This window comes from Peromyscus maniculatus, chromosome 4 (assembly GCF_049852395.1).
Source record: "Peromyscus maniculatus bairdii isolate BWxNUB_F1_BW_parent chromosome 4, HU_Pman_BW_mat_3.1, whole genome shotgun sequence".
Taxonomy (NCBI): domain Eukaryota; kingdom Metazoa; phylum Chordata; class Mammalia; order Rodentia; family Cricetidae; genus Peromyscus; species Peromyscus maniculatus.
Genome location: NC_134855.1, coordinates 122,114,149 through 122,134,953, shown reverse-complemented (window position 1 = coordinate 122,134,953; position 20,805 = coordinate 122,114,149). Strand labels below are relative to the sequence as shown.

General features: G+C 46.7%; 1 protein-coding gene and 1 pseudogene across 2 annotated transcripts in view; both read right to left on the bottom strand.

Annotated features, from left to right (window-relative positions):
* The window catches only part of Banf2 (BANF family member 2), a 41,199-nt gene extending 31,145 nt beyond the window's left edge, over positions 1-10,054 (bottom strand). The window contains exon 1 of one of the 2 annotated variants that reach the window (XM_042276371.2): positions 9,921-10,054. The gene's annotated coding sequence lies outside the window, so the exon portion shown is untranslated. The remainder of the gene's footprint in view (positions 1-9,920) is intronic. The other variant, XM_016002225.3, reaches the window with a different exon arrangement.
* A 6,301-nt stretch (positions 10,055-16,355) lies between these two features.
* Positions 16,356-18,108, bottom strand: LOC102910261 (SNW domain-containing protein 1 pseudogene; annotated as a pseudogene).
* Between the last annotated feature and the right edge of the window lie 2,697 nt (positions 18,109-20,805).

The window sequence follows — 20,805 nt, the reverse complement described above, 5'->3', positions numbered from 1 at the left end:
GCTTAGGAGAATGCACTTGATATGACTAGCTCACTGGACATCACAGTCAGTTCTTACCAAATGTGCATCACACCATCACAAACTTGGAAACCATCCAGCCGAACCAATTGAGGCCTGTGCTTGCACTTAGGTTAGAGTCTCAAGGGTCCGGAAGCCTAAGAAAACAGCAAATGCCTCTGCAGGTTTGATGCAAAGACCCATCCAAGATCCCTTCCTGGGTCACCAAAGCAGAAAATGAAGACACCCCCCCCCCCCGAAATAAATATCAGGAGACTAGTTGGGTCTGGCTTCAGAAGGGGAGCCAGCATGAGAACTCTATTTTTGAAATTTGAATGGAATTCAGGGAAGTTCTCAATGATACACAGAAAAGGATTCCCCAAAGACTGGTATCACATTCTCATTGATGGCATTATCCTTGGAGCTCTTTTGCAAACTGTAGGAAGCCCGTGAAGTCATTTTTGGACATCTGCAGGGTTTGTAGCCATTCAGTAGGGAACATAACCTCAGAAGCCGTCACTGGTTCAAAACCAGCCTAGGCAACTTGGTTAGACCATGTCTCAAAATGAAGCAAACAAACAAACAAACAAAAAAATCAAAAAACCTTAAAAGGAAGCTGTGGATGTATCTCAGTGATTAAAATATTTGCCTAACATATGTAAGACCCTGGATTTAATTCTTAGGGTTTAGTTTTTTAAATGTTACAAGAAGCCTGCTCATCCATGTGTTGATACACCACTTGAGAGGAAGTGAACCTGCCTTTCCTGCCCTGGGCAGAGAATATTCTGTCCCTTCCAAGTGTCAGCCTAGACTGTCAAGTCTAGATTGTTAAGAGGTGGAGACTAGAAGAAGTCTTCGTCCCGCGACCCTTTTGAAATGAGGAGCCTGTAAAACACCTATTAAGTGCTCAGATCAGGGGTAAGTGACAAATGCAAAAACCAGAAGGAATTGGCAAGAGAAGAGAATAAACCTGGGAGGAAAAACAGTGCAGGGGCAATGGTAAGTGGGGGCTGAAATTGTGTCTGAGAGAGAGGTCACTAAAGAGATGTAGACTCTGGCTAAACTGGGTCCCACACTCCATCTAAGGGTCATCTTCTCTCTGGAAGGTTGGTCTCGCATGACCAGATTAGGGAAGGTTTTTGCCAAGGAGTCCAAAATTTTAAATTTAGATCTTTATGCACAACTTTCCTTTTTATTTGTTTGTTCTTTTGTTTGCTTGAGACAAAGTCTTGATATGTAGCCCAGGCTGGCTCCAAACTTCCCCAAGTCTCCCTGCCTCAGCCTTCCAAGTACCAGGATTATAAGGTACAACTATGCCTGCCTCCATTTTTTTTTTTTTTTTTTTTTTTTTTTTTTTGAGGATAAGGGGTATTTATTTTGCTTTGCTTTGAGACATGGTCTCATGTAGCCCAATCTGGCCTCACTTGAACTTCCTATGTAGCTAAGGAGGGACTTGAGTTCCTGGTTTTCTACCTCTATTTCCAAAGTGCTAGAATTACAGAATGTGTCATCACATTACAGAACAGTAATTTTTTTTTCCCCAGACAAGATCTTGTTATACAGCCACAGCTTGCCTTGAGCTGGCCTCATACTGGCAATGATCCTCTGCTTCAGTAGTCTGAGTGCTGGAATTATAGATATGTGCCACCATGCCTGCCTCAAGTTGCTAAATTTTATATGTTGGGAAAGAGCTCACGCATTTGTAACACAGACCCAACAAAACAAATCCATGCCACCAGTTTTCTTCTGTTACCACAGACTTTGCTTCCATAAGAAATAATGTCATTTGTACATATGAATACAATTTGATGTCATACAGTCAGGTACTGTAGGCCAGGGGCTGCAGGGTAAGAGTCCTTTCAAGCAAGTCCCATCTCTTAGGAAAGCTACACTTTGGGTCTGGTGCTTGGTTTCCTCTTAAACTTTGAGCAATGCTCCTTTGGGCTATTTCTGCCCTTCTCCATGAAGCTGTCTACAAACGGGTGGCTGCCATTCTCACCTCTACTCTGCCCCCCCAGTCAGATGCTCATCTCAGTGGGCATGCCCTGAAGATGGCTGAATTGTCACACCTGACAGCCTGGCTTAATGTGCCTCATTCAGGTTCCAGCTCTTTCAGAGTCCCGTGAGTTCTGGTATTATCTGGATGTCTTTTCAAGTCCCCTTGGGGCAAGTGTGCACACCTTCCCCCACTCAGGTCTGATTCTTCTCTGCGCTGACTTTGGGTAGAGTCACTTTGGAGTGACTGAGGACACACGTTTGGTACCTGTACTCCTGTGTAGGGAGGAACTGAGAGAGCCCTTTGCATGTCCCCGTGCCTCTAGGCATCTCATCTGCACCCTGAATGCTGCTCACTTCACTCTGAGCAACAATGTGAGATGGGGGAGCCATGCAAAGACACAGGCAGACATGTGACAACCCTCGTTTACTACTCACTGGCTGCGTACATACCTGCAATCTCCTTTCTGGCCACCGCTGAAGAAGCCCTTATTCTACAAGGGCTAGGACTGTTGCTATTTCAGAATTAGCTTAACACCCCCATCACCAGTGCCTTCTAGCCAGCTTGCTAGATAAGGGAGTAGAGCTAAGGAGTTTAATAACATACTTAAGGTCGTGTACGTGATCAGGAGAAGTCACAGCTTGATTTCTGTGTGTTCAGAAAATTACCTGTGACTTGAGCCAACCAAACAATGGCTGTTTTTCACTTCTCTGTGGTCCATACCAAGCTTATGCCAGGTCACCGAATAGCCTGTTGGAAGGGCCCAGGCTCAGAAGGGGCTCAAAGCACCATTATCAAAATTGCCTGTACCAGCACACCACACACTGATGCCCAAGCTCTCTGGTAGGAAGCAGGAAGCGCTGTGCTCTGGAAGCACTGACCCCCACTGCCCTCCTGCCTGGCGTATTCTGTGGCCCATGGCACTGACTTGCAGCTTTGGCTAAGCCCGAGCTTGTTTAACTTCACCGTGCGTCATCTTGATGGTTGGGTGGTTGTGTTTTCATAAGACCAGACCCATGGAGCCTTCCACTTTTTACCCACTTCCTCTGGCTTGCAGTGGTGGTGGGGGGGCGGCGAGGGGGGTTCCAGGCTAGGCTAAGGTTCTCTGAGTGCCCACTGCCCTTCACAGGGCCGGACATTGGAGCTTGTAGGCAGATCCACCAGGAAAGGTGTGAGAAAGAACAACAGGCACTCTCCACATAGAAGAAACACATGGGGAAGGGTGGGTTGGGGGGGGAGCTTCCTGATAGTACAAGGAGATGACTCTACAAAGCATGAGGCATGTCTCCATCACAGTTCACAGGCACAATCTCAGACACAGCTCGTCACGTGACCTGGCCAAGTCACTTGCCCTCTTTTCCTTGGCCTTGCTTTCTTCATCTGTAAGATGGATAGCACACGGAGGTATTCTAACATAGTCTCAGTTCTGTCCATGCTCCTGGCTTACAGCTTCTCCAAAGCAGATCCATGGAAAGTATCATCTGCTCTACCTTTACCTGTTCAAAATGACATTCTCCAGCCCACCTCCTCTGACAGCAGGGTATAAGCCTTCCTCATTCCAGTGGTCTCTGCCCATCCCTCAAGGAAGGAATGCTGCTGAGAGAGGCCTTGGGGGATCTGAATAGATTCTTTACTGGGTTCTTTGCCCAGTCCATTAGTGTTGAGTCCGATCCTTTTTTCTCAGTCACCTCTGCACATGGTTGTGCATGCTTCAATTGTGCCCGTGTAGTGACGGCTCCAGAAGAATGCAAAACCAAAACAATATCTGGATAGGCTTCGGGATGATTCCAGACAGTTCCGCAACGGTGATTCCCAGAGGGTGGAGCTTTAGAGAGGGACAGAGGCTGGGCATCCCTCACCTGCTCCAGCAGCATAACAAGCAGGGGACTTGTTTTCCTGGGTGTTCAGGGCCTCTTGGGGCTGAGCTTTAACAGAGGATGGCATTCTACTGGGTAAGCCACATCAGCAGTGCCGTCCGTGGATTAGACCCCCGGTTGCTGTCCTCTGCTTCAACATTGACAGCTGTCTTGAGAAACCCTCCCACTTTTTTGGGTCATAGGTGTCTTTCTATGCTGGTTGCATTGTGAGAGCAGAGGAAAACCAGGCAATTTGCTGAGACAGAGTTAGATGAGTAATTTTTAAACTGCCTGCCTGCCTTCCCTCAACCCTTGAGGATCCAGGCTATTCCTGCTTGTCTAAGGCTCTGATATGTCCTGTAGAACAAAAGAACTGCTGCTGAGTTGGTCTCATCCATCACCACCTAGACTTTCTCAACAGCCTTCGAAGGAACACCAATTAACATTCCTTGAACCAATACTCTGGGTGAAGCATGCCTTGACTAATTTTTAGTTTTCTTTTCATCATAGAGTTTAATTTCATGGCCTCTCTGAGGCTGTCCCCTCAGAGAGGTTTTGGAGGTCTGGTGTGTTGTGGGCTCTCTGGAACTTATAAGGACCCTGCCTGACCTCTGATGTTTCAGCCAACACAAGACATCCATACCAGCGCTCATAACTAACTGGGTGGATTTTTCTTTTTACTTTTCAGTAACTCTCCTTCCTGTCTGGTGAGAAAAAGAGACCCTTTTCTGATTTAATTTCAGGTAGCTTGGAAGGGATCAACCCCACCATTTGGGTCCAGAGATTCACCCTGATCCAGGCTGGTCACAAGACAGCACATTCTCTTCCCCACAGTAACTGCTATACATGGATGCGTGGCTCCAGCTGGGCCAACCAGAGAACCCTGGCACCTTCACTGCAAAGTCTGGGAGAGGAAGTGCACCCCTTTCCTACTGGGCTTGCTTAGTGCCCCAGAGCAGGGGATCTCTTCTCTGGGGTAGATCCTGCCAGAGAGATCCTTGGGGGACAAAGAACTGAGGGTGTTTAACTGGTAGCCTCTTTGATATCAATACTTGAGGGTCTATATATAGCCAGTACCAAAGGCCTAGTATGCACCAGTCAACACCCACCCCCTTCAGCACTGAGGATCGAATGCAGGGCCTCACACGTGCTAGACAAGCACTGTACCACTGAACTATATTCCTACCCCTTTCAGTTTTTTATTTTGAGTCAGAGTCTAAGTTGCCCAGGTTGACCTCTAACTACTCATATAGTCCAGACAGGCCTGGAATTTATGATCTTCCTGTCTCAGCCTCCCAAGCAGCTGGAGTTGCAGGACTGTATCACAACATTCAGAAAATTCTATTCTTTTAAACTACAGATGATCCTTGACTTATGTGTTTACATCCTGATAAACACACTGTAAATTGAAATTGCATTTAATAACCTGACCTGCTGAATATGACACCTTAGTCTATCTTAATCATGCCCAAACATTAGCATACAGTTGGGCCAAACTAAAAGAAAATTTTCAGTAAAATGTGGAATATCTCAAGTATACTATTGAGTGCAGAATCCTGTGCAACCTCTGATTTAATCTCACGACTACATGTGAACAGATGGCTGACTGACAGCTAAAGTTCACAACCCTTGACTAGCACTCCAAGAAATGATTGGATCTCATGTTATCAGCCTAGGGGGGAAAATCGTAATTCAAAATTCTAGGTACAGTTTCTACTGAAAGTACATTGTTTTCACATCATCATCAAGATTCACATATTAGGACTGGAGAGATGGCTCAGCAGTTAAAAGCACTTGTTGCTCATGCAGAGGACCCCAGTTTGCATCCCAGCACCCACATGGTGTCTCAAGTCAGCTGTAACCCCAGTTCTAGTGGATCTGGTGCTTTCTTCTGGTCTCTGTGGGTTACCAGGCATGCGCGTGGCACACATATGTACAGGCAGGCAAAATACTTATAAAAAAATTTAAGTGTTTAAAAATGATTGAAATATCGTACATCAAACTGTCATATGTCAGAGACTATGTGCAGTTTGAATTTGGTTTCAAATCCTGTAACCGTGAAAGCCTTACCCACCAATTTTACAAGGGGAGCATGATGAGAACCAAATGTTAAAGGAAAGAAGGAACGTATGGCAGTATTGGGGACGTAGGATTGTGTTTTTAACAGTCCTGAGAAGACGTGAACAAAGATGTATTTACCTCAGACTGGGCACCAACAACTGAAGAAGCCGTTCCACCAAAGATCAGCTTGATGACCCAGTGAGTTCAGCTGATTACTTGCAAGGGCATGGGCAACTTAGAGGACGTTACACTACTACACTCTGTTTACCACCAGCCCATCCCCTCGGCAGGCATAACTCCTTAAACATCATCTCGGAGGGGCAGAGAAAGGCCCCTCATTCCTGAGGGGATGGCTCATGTCCCTGGAGTCTCATGTGCAGCCTCATGAACTGCTCCTAGCCCTGCTTGTGAGCGGCCTTTCGAGAACCTTGTGAGTCATTCTTCCCCTCCAAGAAAAAAATGTTAGTGGGCTTAAACTTGTGAGGGTTTAAACCTGTGAAGATAATCACAGCTGCTGACCCCCAAACATCAGTGGCCACATCATACCTGGAGGATGGAATTCCACAAAAGGTAGTCACTTCGTGATATTGTGTGGGCACCTGTGCCGGTGACAGAGAAGGGGCTAACAGAGGAGGATAATGCTTACCTCAAGGGAAGGATGCCCATTGGTAGGACTGGGGACGAATCTAAGTGTAAAGTCAGCCCTGATGGGCTGTGATCTAAGAGCACCCATTGACCTGCCGTCAAGGTCTCTCTTGGAGCTGGCTAAGAATGAAGTTTTAGCTTTACCCAGACCTAGAAGATCTGGATTTAAGCTGTCCCCAAAGGTTGGAGGACAAGGGGGACTCTCCCTGTCTGTAGTAACCATGGTTGTCTGCAAAGGTGGCCGCTGTGGATTCTTTCCTCCTTCTAAGTACTTTCTGCCTACTCAAGCAAAGAACTTCCCCTCCCTTTTTATCTCAGTTTGTTCCATGGCTTGGCCTGATCAACGTATGTGATAAAAACAGACTGGTATCTTCTACTTGCTCTCTCAGAAGCTACTTGTCACATAAAAAGTGAGGTCCCTGAGATAACCGTGATGCAACAAAACTCAAGTTACCTGCATGGGGAATGTTCCCTGGAGGGACTGAAAGCCCCACATGTGAGCGAGGCCTACACGGGCCACCTAGTTGAGCTTTTGCTCAGAGCTGAATGCAGCTGAGTGAGTGATCCTCACCGATGTCACATCAAAGATATCAAGTGACCCTCACTGATGTCAACGCCAAGTTTCTGAGCGATAGAATTGAGAGAAATAAGGTAACCTTTGCTGCACCAAGCTACTCTGCTGGGGTTATCCAGCAAGGGTGCCGAAGCCCCCGACCATCTATCTCTCTTCACTACACTGCCTGCAGCATATCCATTGGCTTAGATAAGAGGCTGGCTGAGCACCTGTCCTGTCAGGCACTGTCCCAGGCATGAGGTGGCGGGTGAGAAGACAGCACCCACGCTCTGGGGGAACTGAAACTCTAGGAGATGCCAATAAACGAGGCAAAACAGAGATGATGATTTCAGAAAGATGAGGGATGATTTGTAGTGGGGACGGGGACAATCTAACTAGAGCCTTCCTTCTGAGGAGAGACTGGATCCGAAATCCTCAGCAGTACCAGCAGGGGAAACAACGCATGAGACTCTCCAGGGAAGACAGCCTGGGGAGCGGAGAGAGCTGGAGAGGAGGGGCTGAGGCCAGAGATGACATCACAGGGTGGGCGGGAGTTAGAGCGACCCTGTCCAGCTCATTAGTTAGTTGCAGCCAAGAACGGCAATGTGATCTAACTTAAAAATTTAAATGCGGTTCTTCAGTCCCACTAGCCACATTGAAAAGGCTCCGTGGCCTCACAGGGCCTAGCAGCTGCCCTCCTGGTTGGCCCAAGAACAGCCCCATCTGATGAGAGTTCTGATGACCGGTGCTGGCTATAGGACACGTCAGACATAAACTCAGATTTGGGCTCAAGAGGTCAGATCACATGCTATGGGGCTCGGTCCTTCATGAATTTCCTGGAGGTTCCATTTTCCTTGAGTTCAATGAGGCTCTTCTCGCTCAACAGTGGGCAACAGTTAAGTCTACCAACAGTCAAATGCACCAACAGTGGCCCTGCGTGCCACACACTGAACGGGCTGGAGCCTTCCTCTGGATTAGTGGCACCAGAGGTCTGTGCACGGACTCCTCTGCACCCTCGTTTCAGCTACCAATTTGGGGCTCCCTGATGTGAAAAAAAAAAAAAAAAGCCACAGGGCATGGCTACTATTTCAGGGCGACACACAGAAGGGAGATTGCCACAATTAGACAAGGCTCATTTCCATTAGCAGAGTTTCTTCCTCAGCACTGAACATCTGTTGGTGTGGAAATACTGGCTCTGCCTTGTCCCGTCAGAGGGAAATGTCCAGGCACTGAAGACTCCATCTGGGACAGAGGCTGCAGGGGCTCAAACTGTGGAAACTGGTCTTTGAAACAAAGGGAAGATTAAGAAAGATCGGCCTGGCATTGCGTCACTGTGATCCCAGTCTTGGGGAGTAGAGGCAGGGGAAATCACTACATTTTCTGGACTACATAAGATCCTGACTTAAAAAAAAAAAAAAAAAAGATTAGGAAACGTTATTTGTGCAGGCCTGGAGGTAGTTGCAAGTGGAGATGTAGTGTCTCCTCGCCATTTACAAGACCCGAATGCTTGTGACAAGTACCTTAACTTTGGGCCAGCTATATAAGCACCACACATCTGTGAAATGGGGACACTGGTACTCTTGACTGCAAAGCCAGCCTTAGTCACAATCTTCTGTGTCTTGTGAGACAAGGTCTCACGTAGCCCAGGCTGACCTGGAACTCTATGTTAGCTGAGGCTGACTCTGAACTCCTGATCCTCTCGCCTCTATCACTTGAGTGCTGGGCTCACAGGCATGCTCCATTATGCCTGACAGCATAATTTAATTGGTAGTAATTTTGTAAGAAAAATGGAAGAGCTTGGGTGTTGCTCAGAGCTAGTTCTGCTCAACATGTGTTAACCCCGCATTGGTCCTGTGACTTTGGATAACCTGGGTAGCTAGTTCATGCTGCTGTTACCATTTGGGGCCCAGCAGGTAGGTACAACCGATCTCTAATTTTCCTTCCAGCTCTGCCCAAGTAACACGGACCCCACCGCTGTCATGGAAGGCCTAGCTTGCCTGGGCTCCTACAAGCAAGCTATGGGACTCAGAATTCTGCCATGTGGGAGCTAGAAATGGTCTTTAAGATCTTTCAGTCTAACACTCTACTGATGTTGAGACTCCCCATCCCCAGCCCTGCTGACAGAAGGCCAGCCTTGCCTATGTGTTCTCACTTCTATTTCTAGAGCAATCTTGTTGGGGACAGCCAGTACAGAGCTCGTATACATTTCAGGTTACTCTCTCCCCTGAAGTGCATACCCAGTACAGAACACAGTCCTCAGCAGCTCCTTGGCTCATCTGTGAGGAGTGTTGAGAATAACCTACTTCTCCGATCGCTGCTAGGAATGAAGAGCTGTAATGGAAGCTAATGGTCTGGCAGGCTCTGGGCACCATGCTTGCCCCCTCCTTCCTCTCCATCCATCACAAGCCCCTCCCGCTTGGTAGCCCAAAGCTACATGTGGGACAAGGGTGCTCAGCAAAGAGCTGCTTATGACCTTGGTGAGGGCTGGGGAATACACTCCAGAGGACTTGCCATCTGCAGACCTGCCACCGGGATCCCTCAAGAGCACGGTGACCTTTACCTAGGAAACAGGTGCTGGTTTGAGCCCTGCCTCCTCCAGGTGGTTAGCCTGCAGGAAAAGGCTCAGAAGGAGGCAGGCAGGGCAGAGCTTTGTCAACGTTTCCGAGACGAGTCTGGGCTCATTTGTGCATATTCCTGGCTACCAGTTTGGCTCGTCCTGTCCCAGTGGGACAAGGGGACTCCAAAGCATTACGCTTGCAGCTGTCGGCTGTATCCTGGCCCTGGGGGCTAGGGACAAGGTATCAGTACTCACCAGGTGCACCTGGTCCAGCAGTAGCAGGCAGCAGGTGGTCTGTCACTGTGGATCTGGAACTGCAGGTGACTTCAACGTGGACAGTAATCAAGTACCTTGGGCTCTTGGGATAAATCAGTCCCAAGACCCTGAGTGGGTCACATTGTGATGTCACGTTGCTGAGGCAGCCCTGCTGTGGCTTCTGGATGTCAGGCGACAGGGTGTGAGAGGAGGGCCTGAGAGGTAAGGGGATCTCTCTACTCTGTGGAGAACACCGGCCTGTGGGACCAGGTATGACACCTCCAACCCCTGCCCATCTTCTCCTGGGCCAACTCAACAGAACTACCCCCATCTTTGTTAAGGTGGTCCCCACGAACTGACTGACGTGTACACCCGACTTTGTCACACGTTCTGTGATTTATTTAAAAATTCCAGGGCAGCTTTTTCCTTTTTACTGATTCCCCTCCCCCAGCTCCTGCTGCCCCCACCCCCACCCCCACCCCACCCCCCGCCCCCACACTGCAGTATCTCAGACTTCCCCTTTCCTGTCCACCTGGTGTGGCCTCAAAACAAGCAAAACAATTTAAATATTAGCTTAGGAAATGGACACAGATCCGCCCTGCGTCCATGGAACCCAGCACAGATGTCCTTTAGGTTATCTTCTGCTGTGGTGTCTGGCTTTGTTCCATGGGTGGCAATCAATAATTAGGAATACTTTTAATAGTAGGACTGAAAAGCAAAGAGTTCTTCAAAGGGAACGAAACGAAACGTTTCCTGAGATCTCAACCCTCTTTTTTCCGCTGGTGCTTAGGGATTCTCTCCTGGGGAGCAATTCAAAACGGACTCACCAACTGACATGGGGCAAGCGCTCGTTGCTGAGCTCATAACCTGAGTTCGATTCCCTGAGTCCACATGATGAAAGGAGAGAACGAGTTTTTGCAAGTTGCCCTCTGACCTCCACATGTGCTCCATCCTCACACATAGATATTTAAAAATGCTTCATTTTGGAAAGGGCTGAGTTATTCCCAGTTTTAGAATTGAACGGTGGGTCTCCAGTGCAGTTTCCACACGAGGTGTCTTGATTCAGTCGGTCTGGGGTGGAACCCACAAAGGTACATATCTAGCGAGTGGGCAGACAAAGCAGGCACTGTGGGTCTAGGAACTACAATGCGCTTTGAGGGCAAGCGAGGAGTGCTGGTCTCCTGGGCTTGATCTTAAAATACTCCGGCGATTGATGGTAGTGTTTTGAGGTTTCTCCAGAACAAACAGGAGCTGTGCCTTTGAGGCCAAAGCTAACAGGGCCTATATTTTGTTCAAGATCTGTTCACTGGCCAGCCTGAGCCCTGACGGGGGCCTCCCTACTGGTGTTACGGGCCCTGCCCACAGTCTCTTGGCTGTTCCACCTCAGCAAGAAGGCAGCCTGACTTCGAGCTGCCATGCTGGATCTCTGTTCCAGAGCCTCCTACGGTAGCCCATCCCACCCACAGCAGCCAGTTGACCAATGTCAGTCATTCCAGTGGAACACCCTCAACCAGTGGGGAACACTTAATGGAACCAGCAGAGGACCACATGGGACTGAACCCTTGGTACCCACAGCAGGAGTGACTTCATAACTCATATCTTGCTTCCTTCCTCTATCTCTGCTCGGCCAGCTCTGCCCGAGGACTGTTCCCTAAGTCCTCATCTCAGGGGAAATCAACTAATTCACCTAAGACATGAATAAGAAAGGCTGTATGTTCTTGAGAGAGTCATAATTATTTTACTGTTTTTTTTTTTTTAAGAGGGTCTCATGTAATCTACTTTGGCCTTGAACTTACTTTGTAGCAGAGGATGACCTTGAACTCCTGATCCTCCTGTCTCTTCCTCCTGGGAGTGTTGGGATTATAGGTATGTACCACCACACCTGGCGCAGCCCCTACCTTTGTCAGGCTTTTGTAAGTGCTGAGGAATGGAACCCAGGGTCTTACACATGCTAGGCAAATTCTACACTGACCTACATTGCAAGCCCCAAGAAGGGCACCATTAGAAAGAGAAACAGGAGTTGTCCTAGAATAACATGGAAGGTCTGGGAATAGCAGGCAAGAGTGAGGTCCCTGGGCAGATGGAGGCATTCTCCTGGTTGCCTTTTGGAGTTCAGTTAAGGTTACCTTGAGGAAACACACAGTGGGTTTGCTCAGGGGGAGGCCTGGAAACCTGGCCCAAAGGCCTTTTCTCCCACGTGGGGAGGCTTCTCGGGATGCCCACAGGAGTTGATGGATTCCACACATTTCCACTGTGTTCGCCTTCCCCTCTTGAAACAAGGATGTGGGGGTGGGGCTTGGCAGATGTGGCAAAGCTCTTACTCAAATGTTTGAGGAGTGTTGGAAGCTTGGAGAGTGGTGGAGAAGGGCTGTGCTGGTGGACAGAGTCAATATGTTCTCCTGGGTACCCTGCACAATGCTGAGTTTGTCCAGCCTTCCATGTGCATCATAATAGGATCAACCCAATTCCCCCACTGCCTTTGCAGTGGACCTCAGTTCCCACCCAAGCTCTCCCACGGTGTTCTCTCTCATTAGAGCCCCCCAAACCCATACACAACCCAATAGAAATGTGTATGGCAAGAAAATATGCCTTGAACTCCATTTCCTCCAACCAGATACTTCATATGTGGGAATTTTAGAAGTGCTACTTCTGGTCACCTTTGGTGGGTCATTTTTAAGATACAAAGCTCTCCAGAGTTCCTCTTTTCCCCATTTTCTCTTGGCTCAAGACAGCATGACACCTATGGAAGCACTATGCTGGGAGCATTGTCAACCCTTCCCCCATAGCCAGGAATCAAAAGGAAATCAGCAGAAGTGTATGTGGTCACAGGTCTGTAACCTATGCATTCAGGAAACTGAGGCAAGAGGCTAGTAGGTTCAAGGCCAGTCTGAGAAACACAGAAGACTCTGTTGGGGTGGAGGGTGGGGGAGAGCGAGCGAGCGAGAGGGAGAGAGAGAGAGAGAGAGAGAGAGAGAGAGAGAGAGAGAGAGAGAGAGAAGATGAAGCATGATTTTTTTCTTTTGTGGTGTGGCAAACAGCTCCAAGACCATATATGTGTTAGGTAAATAGTCTATCCCCCAGCTACATTCCAGCTCATGAAAATGCTTACAGCAGATCATTTCATGTCTATGATTAATTTGGAGAAAATAATCCAAAGTATGAAAAACATACATATATTAGATATTTGAACACATAAATCTAAAACATAGAGGGAAGTTTATGACTAAAATGTTAACATTAGTGCTGTTTAGAATTGTGAGAAACTGGAAATAATTTAAATTCTAATAGAAGGGTAATTAAGTAAATTGCAAAGAATTCTCTTGTTAGACTATTAGGAGTCATTAATATAGTGATTATGAAGACTGTGGGTAACAGAAGAACACAAAGTATGAATTTCAACAGCAGAGTATAAAAACAATTACAATTATGAAAATACTAGCCTATAAAAACTGGTCACCATCATCAGAGAAATGCATATTAAAGCCAACACATTCTTCCAGAATGGCTAAAATCAAAAGAGCAGCCATACTAAGTGTCGGCAAGGATGCTGGTCAACCATAACTTTCATTTAATGAAAAAGTTATAACCACTTTGGAAAATTGGTGGCTTCCTTTAAAGTTAAATATACACACCTGTTCTATGGCCCAGCATTATTCCTCCATGTTTCCCAAAGATAAAGGCAACACATCTATAAGAAAGACTTGTACAGAATGTTCATAGCATCTTTATGCACTATAGCCCCAACCCAGAAACAATCTAGATGTCCTTTAATAGGGACAAGATAAACCAATTCCAGTGGACTTTTCTATTGGAATACAAGTCAGCAATAAAACTGAAGAAATTATTGACACTTACAGGATCACATGATAGACATAAAAAAAAAATCCTGCCAGCTGGGCGGTGGTGGCGCACGCCTTTAATCCCAGCACTCAGGAGGCAGAGGCAGGCGGATCTTTGTGAGTTCGAGGCCAGCCTGGGCTACCAAGTGAGTTCCAGGAAAGGCGCAAAGCTACACAGAGAAACCCTGTCTCGAAAAACCAAAAAAAAAAAAAAAAAAAAAAAATCCTGCCAAGCACTGGAGGCCAGAGAGAACATTACAGACACATGATTCCATGAACACTCACATGATTCCCTGAACACAAACTCTCAGAACAGGCAAAACTGGCTTGAGGCTACAGAAATGAGTTCAGTGGTCACCTGGAATAGGGGGGCTAGCCTGGAATACAGCGGTGGGGAGGGTAGGTTGAAGGGTACAAGGCAAGCTTATGGATGAAAGGAATATTTTAGATCTTTTTCTGGCAATGACTGAAGTACACTTACCCAAATTCATAGGTTTGTACCTTTTTTAAGGAGGGACACTGGGAATTGAATCCAGGGCCTATCCCACGCCAGAGAACTACTCTACCAAATGAGCTACATCCACAACCCTGACTTGCACTTTCAAGATGCATGAAGTTTGTGTCAGTGAGATGGCTCAGCAGCTAAAAGCAACCACTTGCCTCTGGACCTGGTAAACTCAGTTCCATCCCTAGGATCCAGGTGGAGAAGGTTGTCCCCTGACCTCTGCTTGCACACTACAGTACATGTGTGCACACATACACAGAAATTTTAAGAATACTACAAAAAGTTTAGTACATGAATTTAAAGCATATAATTTATACCCCAAGAAGGTAAACACATATGAATAACTGTGTGCTTGTGTATATGCAATGATGTATAATATATATATATGCATACATGATGCTTGTCTAGAGGACAATAGAAATAAATATACCCCAAATATGATAGAAATTGTGTTTCATGGATAATATTTTAGGTGTTTCTTTTCTTCTTTTTCGATTTACCAAGATTCTCTCTTTTTTTTCTATGGTATAATAAAGCACTCCCATTTTTAAACTGCAAGTTACTGGGGGCAAGCACTTAGAATGGTCTATAATACACTAGATTTTTAGTATGAGGAAATCTAGAGACCCTTTTCTTTGTGTATCTATCCCTATATATTCTCCAATCCCTCAGTGTCCTTGATTAAAAACAAATACATTATTTATTTATATCCTTTACCATCTTCCTATATGCATTGTTTCTTTTATTTCTTCAGGCAGAATCTTATGTGACCCACACTGGCCTCTAACTCTATGTAGTAGAGGCTGGCTTTGAACTCCTGACCCTTCTGCCTGTATCCTTCAAGTGTTGGGATTACAGAAGTATCCCACCACACCCAGCTACACTATCTCTTTTTTAACTATAACATTTCATATGCTCACCAAGGAATAGGATACTCTCTATCTTTATCACCTAATACTTCCCTGCCTAACCACCCCACCTACCAGACTGGGGATTACTGAGCTATAATTCCAGCCCAGGGACAAATCCTTGTTCTTTATATTCCCATCAGTCCTTAACATAGGGGGGGAAACCCCACATAAATACAAAGAAAACATTTCTAAGACAGCCCAGAGCCACTAGGTCTGGGGTCCAGGCTGCTCATTGCACAGCCTCCAAGCCTGGATACAAACAGGCCCTCTTTTGGTAACGTGAGTGGTACCCTCCAGAGTTATGCCAACAGTTCTTGACCAATGTCCTTGTCCCACTACATCCTAGCTTTGTGGTCTTGAAAAAAAACTCTCAAGCTTATTTCTTTATCTGTTTAATGGGATTGTTGGGATTATTAAGTTGAGATAGTGTATGTTTGAAACCCTCTATAAATTATTAAACACGCTATCGTAATAGATGAGTTATTCATATGCTAAATCTAGAGCTTGACTTCCTTTATTTTTTATTTTTATTTGTGTGCATGCATCTGTGTGTACATGCCAACATGTGTGACGGTGCCTTCGGAGTCCAGAAGAGGATATCAATCCCATGGAGCTGGACTAACAGGTTATTGGAAGCCTTCTGGCATGGATGCTGGGAACCAAACTTGGGTCCTCTGGAAGAGCAGGGAGCACTCTTAACTGCTGAGCTGTCTCTCCCGCCCCCAACTTTCTTTGTCTCTCTTTGACCCACTCCTTTTTTTATTTTCTAAATAAACAAGAGCTGCACTAAGCAAGACCTTAGTTTCCCCACTGCGAGGCCAAACAGCATGACACGGCAAATACGTTTGGTAGCACAGTGCCAGTGTGTGGACATTATCCTACTCACCATCTGGGGATCATTTTATCCATGAAGTTCTTACACAAAATATTACCCCCGGGTTAGTAAGTGTCACACACAAGGAAGTGGTCTTCATTCTGTGTAGGGCAGTATTTCCTATAAGTGCTGCATGGTGGGAGAAGCACAAACATAACCCATTCTTTAAAAAAAAAAAAACTGCCTGGGCTACCAAGTGAGTCCCAGGAAAGGCACAAAGCTACACAGAGAAACCCTGTCTCGAAAAATCAAAAAAAAAAAAAAAAAAAAAAAAACTAATCCAAAGGACAGTATTCAACTTCCCATCTCCTGGAATAAAAAGTGGTGCCGGGATCTGTCGCTAAGATTTGGTTTCTATCCTGATCATTTACAAAGGGTTTCCCAATGACTCGCATCATTAGGGTTGCTGAATAAGAAGAGATCATTTGCTCTGAAGAGAAGCCTGTCTATTCCTTCCTCTGCTTCTTGCCTTCATCTCATGTTCCTCAGGGCGACTGCTATCAGAGGGTCTTTTAGAACCACCATGCTGTTTGGCTTCTTCAAAAAAATTTGTCCAAACCAAAAGGATCTTCCTCAAACTGAACTGGTCCCTCTCGACCTCTCTGTTTACCGCCTGAACCAGAAAACTCCTTATCAGGAACGAATCTGTTGGTCTTTATCCTGGCCTCTAGGTCATCACCATACATATCCTTGTCCAGATTTTTACTTGGCCTGTAGATACTTTGAGCCATATCTTTACCGACTCCAGGCCTGATCATATACTTTATAAATTTCACCTTCTCTGTCTGCAAATCTGCTGTCCATACCTTGGATTGGCTGAAGAGCCTTTGGTCATACTGAACTTCATTGGAAGATCCAGGACTGGGCACACCAAGAGCAATGACTTCACTGGTATCTCAATTTTCATTTCTCTGTAGTTTTGACCTCTTATCAGGAACTGCCCTGGAAAGACTCCAGTCTTGCTGTCTCTCTTTCCGCCTGTATTGATGAATTTCATCCCTTTCACTAGCTTCTCCATCCCCAAAACATGGGTTTTGACCCCAGCTCTCCTCTCTCTGGCTTTCCGGGCCATTTCTCTAGGGTTCTCTTCATGTTTTCTCTTTTTCTTTTTGAGCCATCTTTCTCTCCACTTGGGCTCGCACTTCCACAGCTTCATGAGTCTTCCAATCAGCAATGTACAGAGCTTCAGCCAGTTTGGCAAAGTTTTCACCGATGTGTACTGTCTGAAGTCCTCTTCCATCCGCAGCCGGCCGTTTATCCAGAGGAATTATGTAACCCTTTGTGTTCTTCTGGTTGGGAATACAAGGGGCGGGGGTGTCTCCCACTCTCGCTGTTCCTTCACAGTCGTCTTCCGACTAGGAGAATGCATTACGGGTGCAGGAGGGGATGGTGGCCCCCCGGGGAATTTTCTCATTAATCTTGAATCTTGGCAGCTCCATTGGATCTTTCTGCATTTCTACCACCTGAATAACTCCCTGCTTAGCTCCAGCGTTGAATGCTACTCCTTGCTGAGATGGTGTGTAGAGAATATTCTGAGCAGGCGCCAGCTTGTCGGCTGCACGAACTGGCCTGGCCACAGCAACCTTCCATGACCCAGGCTTCTCCAAGGCTACTCTTGTCTTCTCCGTTATCTCTTTAATAGCCTCTTCATCAGGCCTTTGCAGGTCTGGGTCATCTGCATTCATAACCTTTGGAACCAGGTCAGTATATTTGCTGTGAATGACCTTGTCTTTGGACTGCCTCTGTCGAGTAATTGCATCGTATTTAATTTTCCCTTCAGGATCCACCCGAATGGCCAGTGCATTCGACATTTTTTTCTTTCACCCCATATCCAGTGGATCCTGGGCCACGTGGATTTTTGGGAAAGCACCTCCATCTCCAAAATCTTCTAACAAGTGTGGAATCCAGCCTTTCCCGTATCCGTATGGGGGAGGCTCCCTTTGAGAGGAGACCAGCGAGGTCTGCCACGATCTCTGAGATCTTTCTCCTTCTTCAGCTTCAAGTTGGTCCTGAGATAGCTGAGTAGGCGCAGGTAAAAAGCATAGCATAAGTCTTCAAAGTGTTGGCCAAACCCTGGAGTTGACACATATGTTGAAGTCTAATAGTTGAAATGACCCACCTATGGGCAAGGGGGGGGGGTCAATAAGATTTGGTGTTCCATTCCTGCCGGTAGGAAGAGTATGCATATATTCTTGAAGGAAAGAAAGTAGGAAGATGACTCCACTTTTCACATGTGAGAGCTGATGAGGCTTCCCTGCTCCAAACAAAAACACCAAAGCAGAATAAAAGCTCAAGTTTTGAAACAGAAACTTTGGATAGCAAATTCAGGAAAGATTTGCAATGGTTTCAAGGCTGTGCGACACATTCTTTATTTGCTGTATATTTCAACTGCTCCTGATGCCATTATTTAGTTCACATTAAAGTATAGTTAAAGACGTTACAAGGTTTCTCTGAAAGGTTTCAGAGGTTCAGTCCATTATGATCATGAAGGGGAGCACGGCAGTGTGCGGGCCGATGTGGTGCTGAGCTGAGAGTGCTGCATCTTGCAGGCAACAGGAAGTCCACCGACTGTCACACTCTTACACTTCTTTTACCACGGTTTCACTCAGTTCCCTGAAATTGTCCAGTATCTTCCAACCCCCGGGCCTTTGCACCAACCATGTCCTGCCTTTTACTGTACCTGTTTCTTCAGATGGCTTAGGTTCCATCTCTCATGGCACTCGAGGCTTTACCCTTAAATAGCCTCTTCCCCCACTGCCTCTTTCTGTCCCTTTAATCTGCTCTATTACCAGAGAGTTCTGCCGTATCTGGGGGAGTATGTCTCAGTTCTGCAATAACAGAGACACTCCCATGTGTTACACCCAGGGATCTCCTCTTCATCACTGCTCTGGTGCTCTGGGCTGTGATTAAGTAAAGTGAGTGTTGTCTGAACACAAGCAGTACAGTACTGAGCTCAGACCCCCACTTCCCGAAGCGACTAAGTACCTAATGGGCAGATAGCATATTCGGTACAGATATGCTGGAAGAAGAGGTAGTTCCTGTGTGTGAGAATTCATCCTGCTGCTCAGATTGGCATGTACATTAAAACTTACCTGTTGTCAATTTTTTTTTTTACTCTTTCTACTCTTTGCTCTTTGGGGGCCCACCACCCAGCTCCTAAATAATCACATGAAGACTTATTGTTACTTATAAATGCCCAGCCTTAAATTGACTTATTTCTAGCCAGCTTGTCTTAACTTAAATGATCCCATCCACTTTTTGCCTCTGGGCTTTTACCTTTCTCTGTTTCTGTGTATCTTTTCTTCTTATTCCTTGTCTGGCTGTGTGGCTGTGTGACTGGCCCCTGGTTCCTCTTCTTCTCCTTTTCTTGCTCCTCCCTTTCTCATTCTTCTTCTAGTTATTCTTTCTGCCTGGCAGCCCCACCTATCCCTCTCTCCTGCCTAGCTATTGGCCATTCAGCTCCTTATTAGACCAGTCAGGTATTTTAGACAGGCACAGTAACACAGCTTCACAGAGTTAAACAAATGTAACATAAAGGAATGCAACACATCTTTGCATCATTAAATGAATGTTCCACAGCATAAACACATATAGCACATCTTAAATGAATATTCCACAACACTTACGGATTATTTATTTCTGAAAATTTTCATCACAAAGCTTTGGACCCCAGTGGAGGCGATAGAGAGGAACCTGCAGGCCAGAGGCAGCCACTGTTAGAGAAAGCCCTTACTGCCTCAGTGCTGATTCTCTTTGAGCAGAGGGCTCGTGTCTGGTAGGCTCACTGCTTCAACCTTAGCCCTGGAGCACAGCAGATGTTCAAAAGTCACACACCGAGCCGGACACGGTGGTGCATGCTGCCAGCACTCGGGCGCACGATGCAGGAAGAGACTGAGTTTGAGGCCTGCGTGGGCTACATAGTGACCTGCTGCTTCAGAAAACAAACAAAAGTCACGCCCTGAATGAAGAAGCAAATTATTTACCGACGCTGGGCTGCACACTGTATGTATTCTGTTCTGTTTTCCAACTGCTCCTGCCTAAGGAGACTCTGAAACAAGTACTACTTGTTTCCACCCATAGCTGAAGGAGTCTGCCCGAGATGTGTCTGTCTGTCGGCTTCAGGTCTAAATGTTTGCCATGCCAACAAGGCTGGCTCCGCATTGGCCAGCGAGCAGTGAGGACTGGGGAATAAGAAGGGCATTGTCTGGCCTGCGGGGATGGCTGTGCTCTGAGAGGAGCTGGGGAAGTCCCTCCTGGGTGGACATCTCTGCCAGCCAGGTATGGAGCTAGACGGCTCTGCCCTACCTGTGTCCTCAGACCTGTCAGACTGAGGACACTGCAAGGCCCTGATATGGGCACAAGTCTTGTCAAAACCATAGTGGAGTTTTCTAAAACACACCAAAGAACGACCTCATTCATTTTCACTTCTGAAGGAAAGCCAGCAAGCGCTTCTTCAGGATCTGGTGTTTGCTTTGCTGAAGGAGTGCCAGGAAGCCCAGGTTTGTGGGTGGGTCATTCTAGAAAATGCCAGCTCACTGCCACGTGTGCTGCTCACAGTGACAGCCACCAACACTGTCTTAAGTGACTTGGGCAGAGCAGGAAGGCGCCTCCTCCAGTGACCACCCAGTACATTTCCAGAACACTCTTTGTCCCTGCCTGTTCCCTCCTTTTCTGAACCCCCAGGTTTCTGGAGGGGCTGCCCTCAAACTTCTGCTTTTCCAACTGGAAGACAGTTTGGGTCAGTTCCCTAGGCCTT